Raw genomic sequence first — 6,000 nt, forward strand, 5'->3', positions numbered from 1 at the left:
GAAGGAAAGATGACAAGGTCATAGAGCTGGCAAGTGGCAGAACCATGATCATAGGACTCTTCCTTCCAGACGTTGATTTCCACCCTAGACTTTGCTGCTTAGAAAATAAGTCATGCCTTAATGTGATTCTGATTGTTGGTGAATTTGGCCTAGTTGGCAAGCGTGGGTGGAAATCTCAGAGTTGGGCGGGTTTAGCAGTTGCGTTGCAACCCTCACCTGGCGTTCTTCCCCTTCCCAAGTTTCTGCGTACTTTGACCCCCGCCCCGTATCAACACTGCTTAAATATCTCCTTCATCCTCATTTGGTAAAAATGACTAATATTGTACATCAACTATACTTCAATTAAAAAATAAATTAAAAAATTTTTAAATAACTGAGGACACCCCAAGTTCAGGTTTTAACTAAGGTTGCAAATTGACAAGCAAAATGACTGCGTCTAAAGGCCCATTAGCAGCATAACCTCAGTGTCTAACATCCAAGATTGAATGACTTTAATTAATGCCCCCAGGTAGTCACTCTTCACTTCTTCTCACGCATGCTTTTCAGAGTAGAAGTGAGGCTTCCTCCTTCAAAAAGCAAATCTCACTGTGCTGGGCAGAGCACAAGTTAAATAGGGATGAGACCATGGATTACTTGGAGGAAGTTAGAACTGGTTGGCCTGTGAGATAGGAATCATTGTTTTTCCTTTGTTTTGAATTGAAAAGTTGTGATTTTTGCATTGTTGCAGAAAGGAATAGAAAAATGTCTCCTGATAGGTCTCTTTTCCATTTGCAAAAGTTCAGACTTCTTTTAGACCCACCAGAAGTCAGTAATAGCCTATTCTCTGTAAGACTTTCCTATGAGGACAGACACAACATGCCTGTATTCCTAAATGTCATGCAAGGATTGAGACACTTTTTAAAAGGAAACTCTGGGGACTTCCCTGACTGTCCAGTGGTTAAGACTCCGCCTTCCAATGCAGGTGGTGCGGGTTCGATCCCTGGTCGGGGAACTAAGATCCCACATGCTGCACAGTATGGCCAAAAATTTAAAAAAAAAAAAGGAAACAAAGTGTCTGTAACCTAGAGAGTTGACATTATTCCAAAGTAGGATAGCACTGGCCTGGTCATCAGGACCCCAGGTCCTAGCTCCGGCCCACCTGCTGTGACACCTTGAATAATTCATTTACCTCTCTGGGTGGAAAGGTGGGAGACCTCTTTTTAAAAGTCTTTCTTAGGTTTAAAAATCCAAAGGTTAGGGCTTCCCTGGTGGCACAGTGGTTGAGAGTCCGCCTGCCGATGCAGGGGACACGGGTTCGTGCTCCGGTCCGGGAAGATCCCACATGCCGCGGAGCGGCTGGGCCCGTGAGCCATGGCCGCTGAGCCTGCATGTCCAGAGCCTGTGCTCCGCAACGGGAGGCCCGCGTACCGCAAAACAAACAAACAAAAATCCAAAGGTTAGCAAATTAGGTTTGTTTTTATTGTAATCTCAGCAAGTGGCCTGTTTGCTTAGAATAAATGCACCTCTGCATTTGTAAGTGAATGCCAAAGCTTAGAGCACGGCTTCCGGATTTAGTATCTGAGAAAGGTGCCTTTGGAAAGTGTTTGGTCTGTTGAAAGTGTGGGGTGAAAGTTGGGAGTAGAACGTGGGAGAGCTGCTTCCTAGGACTCCCAGAACCAATCTGGTCTCCTTAAATTAAGTCAGCATCCGAGGCAATTTTCTTGGATACTTTGAAGTTCACAAGTTCAGGTGCAGGCATATATAGATGTAAACGACTGGACCTTTCTATCCTTCCCATCTTTTTCCCCGTCCCCTGGTAGACTCGAAATAGATAGGCACAGAAATTCCACTCGAATCAGAGGCTGCTGGCATTCTAGCACTGGATCCCTGAAGCCAAAGACGGGCATGTTTGTACAGAATGTCCCTGGGGCGGGAGTGGAACTGGGGGAAGGGGTGCCATGAAGCAGAGACCCTGTCTCCTTGAAATTGCACCCTGAGTTAGCTACCTGCATCACTTGCGTTGGTGTTGGTAACATCAGCCAAAGACAAAGAGTGAAAGAGGAAGGATGGTGGTTCCCTACCGTTCATGGTCAGGACCAATTGTTAAACCTGGAAGCAGGAGTTTGTTCAAAGTGTATTGTATTGGATGATGATAGCTATTTATTTTTTCAAGGTCTGTAATACGTTTAACAGATTTAATGCTACGGTTTCTTGTAATGTCATGGCGGGACTTAATTGATAATGTCTGAATATTTTTACTGAGAGCTCTAAGAGAACTATTGGAAAAAAAGCAAAATGTTATTTTGTAGTACAAGAATTATTTTGTCTATTTAGCACATACATAGCTGTAGCTTTGTAAAAAAAAAAGGTATCTTTGTAAAAAAAATTGTATGAACATGCACTCTTATTTATTGACTATTGTAAATGAAGATATAAGTGACTATTTGCATAATTTATACCTGTGGGAAATTAACTGGAGTATTTGTTATTTGACTGTTTTCTATTAAGGACTATTAGGCTTGGTGCTATGATGAATGGTCTTGTAAAATTACATGTAACCTGAAGAAAAATTTTGAGTATAAATTTCATGAATTGACCAGCTCATTGATAATTCTTATTTCCATGTATGTTCACGCCTTTGCCAACCAGAAATGACTCTATCTTTCCTTTGTCCCAACAAAGATTACTATTGCCAGGTAAAAGTGACACCAATTGGCTGTAGAATTGTAGAGACTGTAGGGAATCTACCCTTTTTAACAATTAACTTGTCTTGAGCCTTTGCAGGTGAACCTCCAAGAAGGAACAATAATGGTAGTGATGGTGGCTCTATGGCTGTGGAGTTACGCTGCCTGCCTGGGTTTGAATCCTGGGTCTGTCTCTTACCGACTGTGTGATTTGTAACAAGTTACTATAGTAGCCTGGGTCTTCCAGAAAACAGAGCCTGAGTCAAACCTTATGTGCTTATGCATCAGTGCCGGGGGGATGGGGGCGCGGGTACAATCCCAGGGCAGCAAGAGTGAGGCAAGGACGGAGGGAAAGCAAACCAGAAGAGGTGCAACAGGTATTTATCGTGTACCTACTAGGCATCCGGCACTGTTCTGGTTGCTGAGAATAGAGTAATAAACGAAACCAAAGTCCTTGTACTCGGAGAGCTTACATTCTAGTGGCGGAGAGAGACGTAAACAAAATAGGTAACATACACAGTATGTCAGATACCTATCAATAAGTGCTGTAAGAATGATCAGGACAGGAGCACCAGTTTGGGGGTGGATGGGGAGGTGATACAGTGTTAATAATCAAGAGAGGCCTCTTTGAGAGGCAGACATTTGACTAAAGACTTGAAGGAGATGCCAGGACAAGTCACTCGAATAACTGGAGAAGAGCTGTCTAAGCAAAGGGAGGAGCAGGTGCAAAGGCACTGTGGTGGGATCATGGCGGTGTTTTTAGGGGACGCCAAAGAGCCTGGTGGGGCTAAAGTACAGTGAGTGAGAGGGGAGAGAAGTAGGTGAGGAGTTTACTGGGGCAGGTCAGGTAGGGCTGTGTTGGATGTTACAAGGACGTTGGCCTTCACCCTGAGTGAGCTGGATCCCCTGGAGGGTTTTGACCACATGTTGACTTAACATTTTAGCAGGCTCACCCTGGCTGCCATGATGAGAATAGACTGGGGAACAAAGGCAGGGCATGGAGGCCAGCTAGGAGGCCATTGCAACAGTGCAGGGGAGAGATGACGATGGTACAGACCAAGATGGGAACCGTGGTGGTGATGAGCAGTGATTAAATCTGGATATATCCATACTACGAGAGCAGACCCTCTGGATTTGCTAATGGGTTGGGTGTGGGGTGTGACAGAAAGGGTCGAGAAAGGCTCCAAAGTTTGGCTTGAGCAGCAGGAAGGGTGGAGGTGCTCTGGGCTGAGACGGGGGAGATATAGGAGGAACAGGTTTCGAGTCTGAACTTGCCATGCTAAATTGAGATGACTGGTAGATGTCTCCTTTCCCAAGTGAACACGATCCTACAGTGTGGGGAATGCCCCGGGGGTGACTGACCACCTGCCAACCCCGGGATGGCCGATCACCTGCCAACCCCGGGATGGCCCGGCCCCGATGGCCCCTAGCTGCTCTGCTGCTATGTCACATTTGAGGCTTGGGAATCCTGATGGGTTTTGGAAACCCAGGTCCCCAGTGTACCAGGAGGCCATTCCCAAGGAGCCCCCAGACTGGGTGCTCTCTCACTGCCCCCAGCTCTGCACCCCATCCCAAGGCGGGCCTTCCCTCCTCTCCCCCTGCTGTCTTTAATCTTTTGAACACAGATGCCAGAAGACCCGTCATAGATCTCCCTTGACATGTGCAGAAGCTGGTCCGTGCTTGAATGGAGAAAGTGTAGGGTGAAAACACATCGAACTATCTGATCATATTAAAAAGGGGGCGGGAGGGTAACATAATAGGAAGAGAGACCCTGCACTTGGATCGCTGAAGCCTGTAACCGGCTGTGCATAATCATGTTTGAACTTGGGGGCTGGAGTCTTCATTTGGGCAGGGTGGCGATACTACGGAAAGCTCAAATGAAGGTGGGGTGATATTTTAATTTCCATTAATTGTCTTAACACGTAGGATTAGTTTTAGCTGCCTCTGACAGAAAACCCACAAAAGCAGTGGCTTAAACCCAATGGAAGTTTTACTCTTGCCTCTCTGAGAGAGCGGCCATCGATCCAGGTTGGCTGGACAGCTTCTCGTCCTTCCCGCGGCCCCCAGTGTTCTAGCTGCATCCTCCCTAGACCACCATCTTTGTCCTCGTGGTCCAAGATGGCGTCTGTCCATCCAGACCACACATCCGTGTCCTGTGCTATGGAATGGGAGGAGAGGCAGAAGTGGGCCACCCCGCCTGTAAGACTTCCCAGAAGAACCACACATCGGCTTTCATCCCATTGCCTGAGCTGAGTTCCCGGTCACAGCTGCCAGAGAGGCAGGAAGTGGCTCCTTTGACCAAACACTCTGCTCAGTGAATTGCTAACAGGAAGAGGGCTGTAGGACAGCTAGCAGCTTTGGTGACACTGGGCTCAGTCCTGCCTGTCAGGTTGGGCCAGATGTGGGCAGTTTCTTCCTTACACAGTCTTGTATGGAAGCCCTTCTGGGTCCACGGGGCTAGGTGTCAGTGGTAAAGACAGGAATGAGGGCTTCCCTGGTGGCGCAGTGGTTGGGGGTCCGCCTGCCGATGCAGGGGACAGGGGTTCGTGCCCCGGTCCGGGAGGATCCCACGTGCCGCGGAGCGGCTGGGCCCGTGAGCCATGGCCGCTGAGCCTGCGTGTCTGGAGCCTGTGCTCCGCAACGGGAGAAGCCACAACAGTGAGAGGCCCGCGTACCGCAAAAAAAGAGAGGAATGAGATCAAGTCCATTCTTGGAAGGAGCTCTCTGTGGAGCCAGAGAGGAAAGTGGTGCCTATGGAGGGCAGCTACCGTTTCTTCTTTTCTTTCCTTTTTTTTTAAATAATAAGCATGAACATTTAATTGCATTGGAAAACATGGAGAAAAATTACACAACTGCATAGATGGTATCACTAAAAAATCATGATTAGCATTGCCAAATGGGCACTGCTACCATTTCTGGAGCGCTCTCCCAGATGCTGGACTAGAAACTCATTGCACGATCATAAATCTTTCAGAACATCCCGTGGGGTGGTGGCCACATCCTGCCCACGAGAAGGGGCAGGAAAAAAATGAAGGTGGGGGAAACGGGGGGCAGGACAAATGAGGGCGGGAAAAATGATTTCATTCACATGCTGCCCGGCTGAGTGAGAATAAGAACATGGGGCCACCAGACTTTGCCATCACGTCAGCCTGCCTTCTGTGCCTCCCAAGAAATGGCCCCCGAGAGAACGTGAACTGAGGCACAGGGTCCATGGCTGCTCCGCGACGGGGCTCACAGAGGCCCCGAGGGACAGAGCAGCTGCCAGTTCCGGTCTGAGGCCCACATCCTGCCATGGGAGGATGTGGCCACCCTGTATCAGGGTCAGCTCTCCTGGGGA

This window comes from Delphinus delphis, chromosome 2 (assembly GCF_949987515.2).
Source record: "Delphinus delphis chromosome 2, mDelDel1.2, whole genome shotgun sequence".
In the NCBI taxonomy this organism is placed as follows: domain Eukaryota; kingdom Metazoa; phylum Chordata; class Mammalia; order Artiodactyla; family Delphinidae; genus Delphinus; species Delphinus delphis.